This window comes from Lonchura striata, chromosome 17, assembly GCF_050655825.1.
Source record: "Lonchura striata isolate lonStrDom1 chromosome 17, ASM5065582v1, whole genome shotgun sequence".
In the NCBI taxonomy this organism is placed as follows: Eukaryota; Metazoa; Chordata; class Aves; order Passeriformes; family Estrildidae; genus Lonchura; species Lonchura striata.
In genome coordinates this window covers 5,695,829-5,708,699 of record NC_140719.1, presented here as the reverse complement: position 1 = coordinate 5,708,699, position 12,871 = coordinate 5,695,829, and positions in this window count along the sequence as shown.

Here is a 12,871-nt window from a genome sequence, read left to right as displayed (position 1 = left end):
TGTCACTGTAATAAAAACCCATTTAGAAAATGTCCCCATCACCCAAGGAAAAAAGCGAGCTCCAGAGCCTGTCCTCCCCCTCTTTGCTGCTGGAGGGATGAGTGACCCATCAGCATCAGCCAGGAGAACAGACCTGTCCATCTCTGAAGGCTGGGCAGAATCTGAAAGGGACATCAATTCTGATAGCCTATAATCAGTTCAGACACAACAGCTCTTATTTTGATTTTTTTTTTTTTTTTTTTTGGTGGGACTTTTCAGACTGGACAGAAGCCAAGGAAACAGATATAAACATAAAACAGAAAACCCCCTCTTGCTATTATCAGTATCATTAATGTGTGTGTGCTTGAGGAAGTGATAGATGTGAAAAGAAATAAGCAGAGCTGCCTTGAGGAGACTTGGCACAGCAGGAGCCTGCTCACTTTACTCAGCAGTGCTCTCAGATTCAGACCTCAGAGAAAAACTCTCAAACTCATCTTTTCACCTGTGAGATGGAAAGAATTGGAGGGACACCTTAACTGGAGTATGGTACAGCCCTTTAAGATATATGGAATATATACAAAGTTTTGAGTCTGAGAAACAGCAGTTTTAATTTTGAACACATTCCAAGTTTCATATGGAAAACACCCTCATTATTTACTTTTGGACAAATCTTTTGGTGGCACTCTAAGGAACCCTTCTACACTTATAACCCAGATGTTGAAACCACCCTTTCGTCCCTGCCCCCCCCAAACTCATCTATTTTAAATTCCATGGTTCTTGGGCAAAAATGCAGCTCATTTTTAACAACAAGACCTGTCACTCTGTAATAAATTTCCAATATCCAGTGAGAACAAGCTGCATAGGTATCTCCAAGCATTTTCAGTGAACTGAGTAGACATCTTCAGCATAACAGGATTAATCCCAACCTGACACCAAGCCTGGGGCTGGATGTCCAGGTCCTTGCCTATCTTCTGACCTTATTTTGCCCAATTTTGCCCCAAAGCACAATATAAAGCCCACCAGCAGACCAGGGTATGCTGCTGTGAATTCTGAGCGTGCACTGAGTCCTTCTTAAAAGGATAACAAGGGGGATTTGTGGTCAAGGGTTTGGTGTTTCCTTTTGGACCAGGCTGGTTAGGGAAGGCTTGTCACTGAAAGGGTTGGATTAGGAGTGTTTTGCAGCTGTGCTTTCTAAAATATTTACTCAGTGTCCACTGGAGCAGTTTGCAAAGCCATCAGCACTCACTCTAATCTTCCTGAGCAGCCTGAGTGAGCAGTGAAATGAAAGACTTCAGCAAAGTCCTCAAATATCTGGTGAGATTAATCTTGTCAATTATAAACACCTCTTGACTCTGAAGTGGTCTGGGATGAGAAATTTGAGACTGGTGTCCTTTTTTGACAGACCCACAAAAGCCATTTCCCCCAGCTGTCACAGAAGAAGAGAAAAGCTGCTGGGATGCCCTGGTAGGAGAAGCTGCAGTGCTGGGGACAAACACAGCCTGCAGATGTGGGGTGGTGAGAGGCACGATGGTTTTGGTAGCTCTCCACTCAGGCAGGAACTGCTTAGGTTGGGAAAAGCTCTCCAGGAAAACAGAACATGCAGGTGAGGTCTGTGATCTCCCAAAGGCTTCTACCTGCTCCTCAGCCAGGAGGTTTTGTGGGGATATGTGTGGACAATGTCATTTTCTTGGGTAAAGAAGAAAGATGAGGAATATCCTGCCCTTTGCCCACACAATTCCAGCAAAGGCCAATCCAATAACCTTAGGAACTGTGCTCTATTTTTTTTAACCCTCTAATGAGGTAGGTCTTGTTACAGCTTTGCCAATCCACCAAGTGCCTGGAACTCATCTCCAAGCAGGAGCAAAGCTAATTACCCAGGACACCAGGGCCAGAGAAAGGAGGAGCTCTGACTCCAGACCAGCAGGTCAATCCAGCAAAGTGCTTGAGCACACAGAACCAGATCTCATCAATCCAACAGACCCAAAATATTACAAGTTAAGGATGTGCAGAAATCCTTTGTCACACATTGTGATCAGGGAATATCATCTGACCCAACCAACTCTATCAACCTGACACTTGGGTGCCTCCCTCCTTCCCTCACAGCCTTGCAAGGCACAATAAATTAACAAGTCAGAGCAACACCAGGGAATGAAAACCACTGCAGTGAATCACGAGAGCAGCCCCTGGCTCCCAGCATTGCCTGCACCAGACTAATCAATACCTCAACATCTCTCACAAGCAACATCCTGAACTGGGGCCGTAAGCACAGCCCGAACAGTTGGTGCCAACTATTGTGATAGCTGGAGTGAGCCAAGGAAAGCAGGAATCTGGCTTGAAACCAAGCCCAGGTTCTGAAGATTAAGACATTTTAGCTAATGAGGAGGTGTAGCAGAGAGAGCAGGAGAAAGATACAGAAGCAGTAGAATGGAAAAAAGGCAGTGGGATGTGAGCCTCCACAGGAATGCACAAGAGGACAGGCTGTGGTGGTTATTGTGTTCTGTGGGGAAGGGCCACAGCAGGAGCAGGCAGCAGAGGGAAACTCTCCTTTGCAGCATCGTTGACCTCCCTTCCATGAAATATCCCCCTTTTTGCCAAGGTGCCTCTGGCTGTAACACCGTAGTTCATTTGTGCCTTCTTTGCAAATCATTACGTCCTATGATGGCCTGAGTCAAATAAGGAGTGTCACACTGGGAATAATCCCATTTCTCTGCAGGATGAGACATCTAAATAACACAGTTGGGTCCTGCTGACTCTGTGTCAGTAGTATTGCAACTTTTTAAAAGTTGTTCTAAAATATTTGTCACTTTAGCACCCCCTTGTCCTATGCAAGGGGTAACTACCATCACAAGTGGTGTCACTGATATTCTGTACTGCTTTTGATTCTTAACAGCACAAGAGCAGGTCCTCAAAACCTCACTGACTGCACCATCTCATCCAAAGGCGCTTTCTCCTTTTGACAAACTTACAAGATATACCTGAGTTTTACTCACACAGATGCCTGTCCCTCCCATTTTAAAAGCAAATTGCTCTTCAGGGCTGCTAGGAAGTAGCAGATGAAGAGGACAGTGATGGATGATGCACTATCAGACACATTCCAGCACAGAGCCTTTGTTCCCCTGCTCCCCCTCCCACCCCAGCACAGTGTGCAGTAATCCACAGCAGGTCTTTGTGCAGTCTGAGTTTTCTACTGGCTCTCACTGCCTTTTACAGTATTTCTGCTACAGAAGACAAGCATGGCTTCAGGATACAGGCAAGTAGAAGAAATATAAAATTGTGGAGTAATTGAAGCTGGAAGGACCTCTGCGGGTCAGCTGGTACCACCCCTGCCTCAAAGCAAGGCCAGCTTCAAAGTTACATTAGCTAAACTGGCCATAGTGATTATTTAGGACCCCTGTTGTCTGTTTGCATAAAGTCAGCTCAGGCTGGCTTGTTTTATTCTGCCCTTAGCCTTGCTGAAGTCAGAGCACCTCTTCCTACCAGAGGGCTCCTTCCTCTCTCTAAACTGAGACACTCAACTCCAAAGGAACACCATTTCCTAAAGGACTACAAATATAGAGAGTCTGTTAGAGCAGGGAAAGAATACAAAAATAAAGCATCAACAAAGGGAGGAAGACTCAGCCAAAGCTGGCAGGCAGGACCAGACTGGAACCAAGACTTTGTACAACTCCCAGTTTGCCCCCAGCTCAGCACTCATCCTTCTTTCCCAGCAACAGCCAGCTCCACAAAACACCAACATTCCAGCAGAGAGAGTCTTTCCACTGACCAGAAAGCCCAGAAAAACTGAAATTGTGTTTCATCTGGCTGTAGTTCTTGGACTCCACCAGCTCAGGGCAGACCAGAACAAGGCACTCCCAGATGAGGTCTGTACCCAACTGCAAGGCTCCCCTCACTGCTGGCAGCACTCGGAGCCTCCCCCTTCATAGGCAAGGAGATAATCTAATTAGCACCTGAAAACAGCAGAAATGAGGTCACTTGCTTCCTGTGTAAAGCTTAATTCTGTATAATTTATTTTTTACATTTTCTAATTGAATGAATATTAATTAACTGGAGTTTAATGCAGAAGATGAAGACATTAAACTCTCATTAACAAACACTGCGTCCTATTCATCCCCAAACACTTCACATCTGCAGCATTAAGTTATCAAAGGAAAAATCTGCTATGATTTATGTCATTTTCTGGTGGAAAAAGGGAGGCAATAAACCTGCTTTATCAGTTAATTATCTGCAGGATGACACATGGCTCTGTGGGCACCCAGGGATGGCACGTGGGTCCCAGTGAGGCACTGGCAGGCAAAGCCATGTGGTTTTCTTGCCTGCAGCACCATCCATGGAGCTCCAAATGACCTGGAACAGGGAGCTGGAAAACAAACCTGGGCCACCTGTGGCATCCCATGGAGCTCATGGGAATGGGCACTGGGGAGGTGAACACAGCCAGGTTTCAGAGCTGGTGGGAGCTGAAGGTTTCAGAGCTGTGGATCATCTCTGCCACAGGCAATGAGCCTCACTGGAGGGCTGGGAACAAGGAACTTTGCTGGGCTTAGCCTAGGGAATTGGACGAGGCTTTATTTGTTATTCCACTAATTATTTCCAAATGTTCTTATTCACAAATGTTGTTAATAACCATGTGCAGTGATTAAAATGCCACCCCGTGGTGGACCATCCATTCCTTAGGCACAGGGTTGTTTCTCCTCCAGCGTGAGGATGATGAGGGGCAGGAATTCTTCTCCCACTTGCAGAAGGTTCCCCCTGCCTGCTAAATCAGCTCAGGTGTTATGGCCAGAGCTCCTGAGCAGGGAAATGAGGGATCAGCCCAGGCTGCTGGCAGAGACTCCCACAGCCCCCCCAGTTCTGGGGAAGGGAGATGTGTCAGATCCTTCACTGGCTCAATTTACTTTAAACGCAAACACTGGGAGATGTCGCTGCACTTCAGAAAGTGGAGCATAGATGAAATGTACTAAAAGTGTCCCAAAAAGTTATTCAGTGATTTTTTTTAAAAGGTGTTTCTTCCTTGTCATGTCATTTATAATTTAATTAGTTGCAGGTTGTCATGCTATAACTATAAACTATAGATTTATGCACTGGAGAAAAATAGCAGCTTCATTCTTAAAGCAGCAGAGCTTGTTCCCCCTGAGCTGGTGGAGTTGCCATCTGCTGATGGTTCCCTGGAATGTCACCTGTTCTGTTAAGCATATTTATATAAATGAAACTGTATATCTTCATCACTTCTCCCCCCCCCCAAACTATGATTTATTCCAGCAGGTTTTACATTTCAATAGAGTTTTCATTTCTCCAATAGAAATCTTTTGTGGATGTGAAACCTGATTTTATATCTGCAAGTAGATGTTACAGTAAAAAAGTGGCAACAGCAATCAACTATAAATCATGGAAATAGCCTAGAGAAGTCTGAGAACCAAAACAAGAGGTGACAGTGGAGACATTTAAAAGCTCAGAGAGAAAAACAAGTCTTGTGAAGCCTTTTCCACATCAACAAGAATTCAGTGAGCTGGTGGAGAGGCAAGGAAGGGAAATCTGGAAATGTGGTAAAAAAACCAAAGCAAAGGCAGACCAGCTTTTGTGCCCTGCCAACACAGGTCAGTTGAGGCAGAAAATGGAGCTGTTGATAACAAATAGGAGAATGGCACATGAACAATAACCTGCCCTGACACTCAGAAACCTGAGAAAGCAAAATTCCTCTGCTGCACTGCTTTGGGGAGGACAAAACACAGAAGTGATTTAACCAGACTCGGTTTCACTGATGGATCTGTTGTCAAACCCCAACTCCTGAGAAATACAGCCAGCACTAACACACAGTGGGAGCTCTGAGGGCAGAGCAGGCTGGTGGTGGGACTGAAAGCATCCAGATCCTGGAGGGAGTGATTTTCCTTGGTGTGGGCTCACCCACTTTTAGACACCAAAACTACACTTTCTTTGAACCCAACCTGGAATTTTTAGAGTTGGAGTGAGCTTAAAATAAGTTGGAAATTGGCTTTCTTAAGGCTCACTCACTGTCAGGATCTTTCTCAGCTGCTGCTGACTCCACTCACAGCAATTGTTTCCTGAGCAGCATCCCTGCAGCATTTGGGCTCCTCTGACTCATGGCAAACCCTGTTGCCTTAGTGTACAGTACAGCTTTCATTGGAAAAGAATTAAATTTAGCATTAAACTCAAAAAAGGTTATCCCTTCTTGGTTAAAATGAAAAATTCTGACCAACTGAAAACATTTATTGAAAGGGATCTAAAAAAATGACACCAGAGGACATCATGTCCCCCTGAATGTGTTTTCCTCTGGAGGAAGTTTCCCATTAAGCAGCACACCCAGCACCTGCCCAGCTCCTCTGTTCCCAAGCTGTGACACACACAGAGCAGTGGCTCTCCCCCCTCTCTCTGCTTGGCTTTAATGAAACATGAACAGCCTGAAAAGAGCATGTTAGCTCTGGCAACGTAATCCCTGCTCCTAAAAATCCCATCAAAGTGTCTGTGCACTTGGCCTTGCCATCCCCTGCCTGGATGCAAGCACAGGCTGGTGCTTCCCCGTGTCAGGATTTCACAGGACACCTCAAGGATGTCGCTGCTGAACTGAAAGGCAGCGAGGAAAAAAAAAAAAAAAAAAAGGATGTTCACTGCTGTAGTCTCACAAAGGCAATTGTATGATTCAAGGACTCACTGAAGGTCAGCTGCTGTGAAAAAGACCTGCTAGGAAAAGCAAGCTAAAATCCCATAATTAAATGGACAATTTGCCACCTACCAGCCCACTCTGGAGTTTTGGTGATAAATGTGCAGGATTATGATAAGAGATAGAGGTTTGTGGTCTCCATGAGATGAGAGATGCTCCAAGAGCAAGTATCAAGGAGACTTTTATTTCTGTGGGTGGATGAGTGGTGTGGAGCAGGGCCAGCAAAGGAGCCACCAAGGCCCTCAGGACTGGAGGGCAGAGAGGAAAGGGACAATAAAAATTTTTCTGTGTGCAACCAAAGGATGCACAGATCTCCTCTGGTGAAGAAGCAGGGGTTGGAAGGACTTTGACAAAGCTTGTGAAAGACGAACCCAAGGCAGTGAAGACACCCTTGATGGGTGTGAATATATGACATGGTACCTGGTGTCAGTGCTGCACCAGAAATGGAATTATTGCAAAAGAAAGATTTTTTTTTTTTTTAATATGGGGAGGATAATTCTGGGAAAATATTTTTTTAGAAGACAAATCAAATGTGTGATCTTTTTTAAAACAGGGTTTAATAAAGCACTTCTGCAGGTGAGTCTTCAAAAGATGAAAAGAAATTCTGAAAATCAAAATTCAATTCAATTGACAGAGTAAACTCAGTTTCATGTCTTCACAAGAAAGTTTTGTCTTTCACCAGAAGGAGGGGGAGTTGTGAAAAATTTTCATTAAAATGGAGTATTAAAAAAAAGAATTAACAGCACTTCTGTTAATCATGACACCTTGAATATTTCCTTATCTCATTTTGTGTTTTCACAGTACATGTCTTTGCCTCTAAATTTCATCTGGTTTTTCTGCCTGGGTTGTAAACTCTTCACAGCAGGGACTGTTTTCTTATAATGCATTTGTCCAGCACCTCAAATGTTGTGAACATAATGTGATGTGAATAATATATGACACTCCTCTCCTGAGCAAAAGATAAAACTCAGAAGCAAAACCAGATGATGATGGCTTTGTGACAGTGAAACAAAATTCAAGAGAAACCTCACTGCAGCATGAGGTCTCCATTGTGGCTCATGAAAGTAAATGCCAAATGGGCTTGACTGTAACAGAGATGAGCTCTAAATCATTGCTGGCTATGCAATTGCTGCACATAATGCTCCTAAAAAAACCCACCCAAGCTCTCCTCCATCTAAAAGTGGAGTTCAAAATTTTATTGGAGTTACCTCCTGCCAAGAATAGCAGAGAGCAGCCTGCACACAGCATCTGCTCAGAGAAGAGAGCAAAAACATCTGGGAACAGATGCTCACACCTCCACAAAGGAGGAGACAACACAGGTTTTATGGGAATGGCTCTGTCCCTGGAAATAGGATTTCCCCCAAGGCACCACATTCTGAGGGAAAAACAAGGGAAACTTCACCTGTGTGGGCTTTTCTCTGTTCCCATCTCACACCCAGCTCCTTGTGCCCTTCCCCTGTCTTCATGGCTGCTCTTGTGTGGTGGTTTCTCCATCATGAGCAGCCAGTCTGGGTCCCCAAACCTCTGTCACCTTCTAAGAGAGCAAAGTACCTCCAAGGATCAGGAGAAGTACTGCTCCATCTTCCCCTTACTAGAAATCAGCCTTGCTCCAGCTCCCTTGCTGTGCAGCCCATCCCTTCATGTCCAAAGGGAAACACAGGTGAGACAGACTCAAATGTGTGTCTCATTGAGACAATGACAATGAGATGTAGATATGGCAGAATGTTAAACAAAAGATTCAGGACAAACCAGATCTCCAAATGCAGCACGGACAGCTGTCATTTAGCAAGGATAAATGACTCATGATACCTTAATTTTGTCCTGTTGTCTAATTCTGGAAATAAACCCTGATGACAGCCGTTCTAGAATCAGTGTTTGGAAATACACAACAAAAGGAAAAAGCTTTATTAACACTGGAAATGTACTCTTAGGTTGGATTTCCTTTTCAACACCCAGCTTGTTCATCTCACAGCTCAATGAACAGTTAACAGCACATATTTCTTCTGTTCCAGCAGCAAGTCCAGTCACTTTGGTTTCTGCTAACTGCAGACAGATGAGAGTCAGCCTTCCTGGGGAGATGGGAGGGAGAGAGGAGAATGGAGCTGGAGGAAGGGGATGAGAGGCACGAGGTCTCAGAAGAGAATGTTGATGAGTTACAGCTTGGACTTGGAGGGGCTTTTTAGCCAAATGCTGCAGATTTTGTGTTCTTTGTGCATTATGTGAGCCTTTCTGCATCCAGGTGCTTTTAAACCAAGCCAATCCCTCAGCATTCAGTAAGGTTGCAGAGCATTGTGTCAACAGCTAAATTGTGGATTACTGCTGTGGGTTTCATATTCTGCCTTTAATAGCCCAAGCCAGCCTCCTTTCTGGAGACCAGGAAATATCCTTGTCCAGTTGTGCACACACACACAATTTGCAACCACCACCCATAATAACATTTCAGATTCCCCAAGTTAAAATGAAGTTAATATTCTTGTAAAAAAACCAAGAAGTTCCAGCTGCAAATTACAGCTGTAAGTAAAATAAAAAGTTCACAGCTGAAGTAAAGATATAAGGGCAGACACTTGTATTATCCATATTCCCTAATAATTGTGTTTTGCTTTATCTTCCATCCTTTGCCACAATTTCCTGTGTTGTTACGTGTGTTTTTGAGCAATGAGAACATGGAGAAATTACCCATCTAGTCAGGTGGAGGAAGAAGAGCAAGGCAGGTGTCCTGGTGGGTGGACTTTCATATCCACCCCTTGTCTGGGATGGTTCCAAAAACACCAAACCTGGGGGAAATCTGCTTTGTTCCAGGGATGCCAGCTGTGGATTTAGGCTCTGGCCTCAATTCTTAGGCAGAAAGGAAATCCAAAGGGTAGAAGATTGTTGCCCTGATTCTTAAAATTTTTTAAAACCTTCTGAGTTTACATTCTTGTAGAGAACTTTCTCACACAACTTTCTGTAAACAATCTATTGTTTACCATTCCTCCATAAAAGCAGAGAAATTTAATGTACTAGTAGTTTAGTCAATGTCATTAGAGAAGTGGCACATTCACCCTCCAATCCACTGTCACTTTTGGAAAAGTGTAAGTGCTAGACTCAGAAAAGAAACTTCCTCTTTTTCACCTTTACAATAACAGCAGCTCGTGTTGTACTTTTACGTGTCCTATAGTGACAGAAGATAACAAAAAGGACCAGGAGGCTGGAGTGCCTTCTTCTAGCAATAATGTAGATTTTTTTCAGTGCAGACTTTAATCAGTTTAACAAAAAAAGCTTGCTGGACACAAATGTGGGGTAAATACAGAAGATTGGAGCTGGCCTTGGAGACATTCACAGCTGTAGTCATCCTCTGGCTCCGATTCTTTCTTCTAACCCTCCCTAATTTCCTGTCAAAATTTGTGCCTTCTGCACCCTGATCTGGGAGTGTTATTTATGGGAAAACATGAATGAACTTTTATTTTTAAATGACAGCTTCAGTCATGATCCACTGAACTATCTTCTCTTTGTCAACACAGTCTGCCTTTTCCTTTCACAGGCCAATTCCATGGTTTTTATGTCACTAAGCTGGGAAAGAGGTGGCTAATCTTCTGTTTTTGATCACTGAGCTGAAAGGATATGTTGCTAACACCCTACCTCTCTGTTACAGAGACCTTTGGCTGCAGTTCTCTGCAGATGATGGGATTTGGCCTCGTGTGGAAATTGGGATAGTTAATATTTTTTTCTAAACATTAATTCCTCACACATTTTCCCCAGGAAGAGAGAGAAAAAGGAAGAGGCACTTAGCATTCAGGAGTGAAAAAAAAAAAAAAAAAAAAAGATGAAATCTAATGAATTCTTTTCCCTCTCGGGGGTTAGAGAACAGTTCAACATTTCTGATTAAGGACAAGAGAAAGGTGGCCTTGTGCCACGGTGCTGCCCTTCTCACACAGGAGTGTTCAACATGCTGCAGGATAATCAAGAGAATAACAACAGCACCAGCAGGCAAGAGGTTTGGACTTGTCATCTGACTTGGCTCCACGCAGTTAGGTCTCAGTAAAGATGACTTGTTAAAAATCTAACTAACGTACCAAGGCTCATTGGGTTTCGCTAAGCTCCTACCCCTGTAATCACCATTTACCAAATTAGAATAGGGGGAAAATGAGCCACTTCATCTCTGTGTCATATAATGAACTTTTTTGTGTGTACCAGAGAGGGTGATTGCCGCTAGGTATAATTATTATAATAAAGATCAGTACAAACTCAAGTTAAAAAGAAATTGTAGTTATTGAGGCCACCAGTGCGACTTGAATGGAACCAGTCCCCGTGTCATGCACAGATGAGCCCAATCCACCGATCTCAACCATTTTAACATCCCAGGAAAGCCAGAGCAATGATCCTGCCCAGTGTTTGCTCCTCTGTCTAATGTAATTCAGATTATTGATTCTATTTGATGTGAAATCCACTGATTTCACTCAATGTAATCAAATCAATTAATCCTATCAACTCCAGTCCAATCCATGTGCACAATCTAGTACATCTGACAGTGATCAGCTGGCAGGCACAGAACAAGACAGGCACGGAGATAAATAATAAAAATCAATAGTTTTATAAATAACACCTACAGTGCGCTGGGTGTTTTGCAAACAGCTGTAAAAAGCAAACAGCTTGATGTTCAGCCCATATGCATTTTGCAGACACACCAAAATTAGTGACTGATTTGTGCATATTTTGGTTGGCTGGGGTGCCTTTTCCCAAGTCTTTTGGCTATGGCTGGTTAGGGTAGCTCAAAATGGCCTTTGGGATAAATTTTGAAAATAATACTTATGATTCATAAAGGACTTTGAGATGCACCTGTGAAAGGAGCTGAATAAAGTTGGTGTTATCCAAGTTCTCTTGCCCTTTAACACTGATGAACATCTTCTTCCTCAGCATTAATCAGAAATCCTTTATTTCACAACAGAACATTTCACAGATGAGGGGAGAGCCGTGCTTTATAACAGGCTTGAGGAGTTCATTGGAGCAGGCTGTGTTTTTTTCTAATTCAGGAGAGGAAAGCACCCCCAGTTAAAGAGATCTACCACTCATCTCTCCACTGCTTCCTGGACACGTGAGACTCTTAAACACAAGCACCATAAACAACAACAACAAGAAAAAATCCTAGAGGAGCCTTTTAAAGTTGGTGCAGTCAGCAAGGTGTACCTGTTGTGCTGCAAACTGACCTGGCCTATGACCCTGGCTCCACAGACTGCTTAAAAAAATTCTTCTATATAAAATAGGGTCTCAATAATAAAAAAAACAGACAGAAGTACCAGAATAGCCACGGTATAAACCAGTCACAATTCCATTAGAAACCTGTTCTCTTGTCCCTTTCAGAGTATCTTTCCTTGAACTCTGTGATTAATAATATTATGTGCTGGTAAAAGATCAGGGAAGGGGCAGCTGTACTCCAGCTTGTAATCTACTCAGGGGCTATTGATGCTGCTGCTCCTGGTATTCCATCTGCTTCTTTCGTGTTTGTTCCATGCTGCAGTGCTGGAGATATTTGAGGTTAACATCTCAGATAACCTACAAGAACGTGGGAAAAAAGAATCCTGTCCCTGTGCAATGCAGGAGAACAGGCCAGGATTTGCTTCAGGCCAAAGTCCAAATGAGAGGCTCCCAAGGGAGAGAAAATAAAGTTAAGGCTGTGTGGCTCAAATTTTCTGTCACTTGCTTGGCTCCACTGAAAAACCCTGGGCTTGATAAACCTGCTGTAATTTTCTTTTGGACCCAAGGCTCCCAAATCACAGTTGTCCTTCAGTTCCTTTGTGTGTCCTTCAGTTTTTCTGTTTTACCCATGTGGACATGCAGCATTTTTGCTCATGTTTTTTAAATTATATTTCATAATAAGGTCAAGAAATTATGCATTCTGGCCTTGATGAGAAGAGTGTCTCAGACTCGTTGCAAATTGTTGTGAATTAGGGTGATACCAATGCTAATTGTCTTTTCCTTGCTTCACTAACTCTTTAAATAATTGCTCTCCTCCTTGGCCACTCTTTTCCTTGCACCTCTGAGAAATTTGCACCTCAACTCTTATCAGTCTCCTTCCACCCAACCAATGTAAAGTACATTGTGGCCACTAAATCCAATTAATCCTCCCAGCACTCCCCAGTGAATAAAATTAGTTACATTTTCCAGCTGGGTGGTCAGGGGTGCAGGCAGCTTTCCCAGCAAAAGGCTGCATTATCTCTCTCCTCTGAAAACCTGACCTGCCTC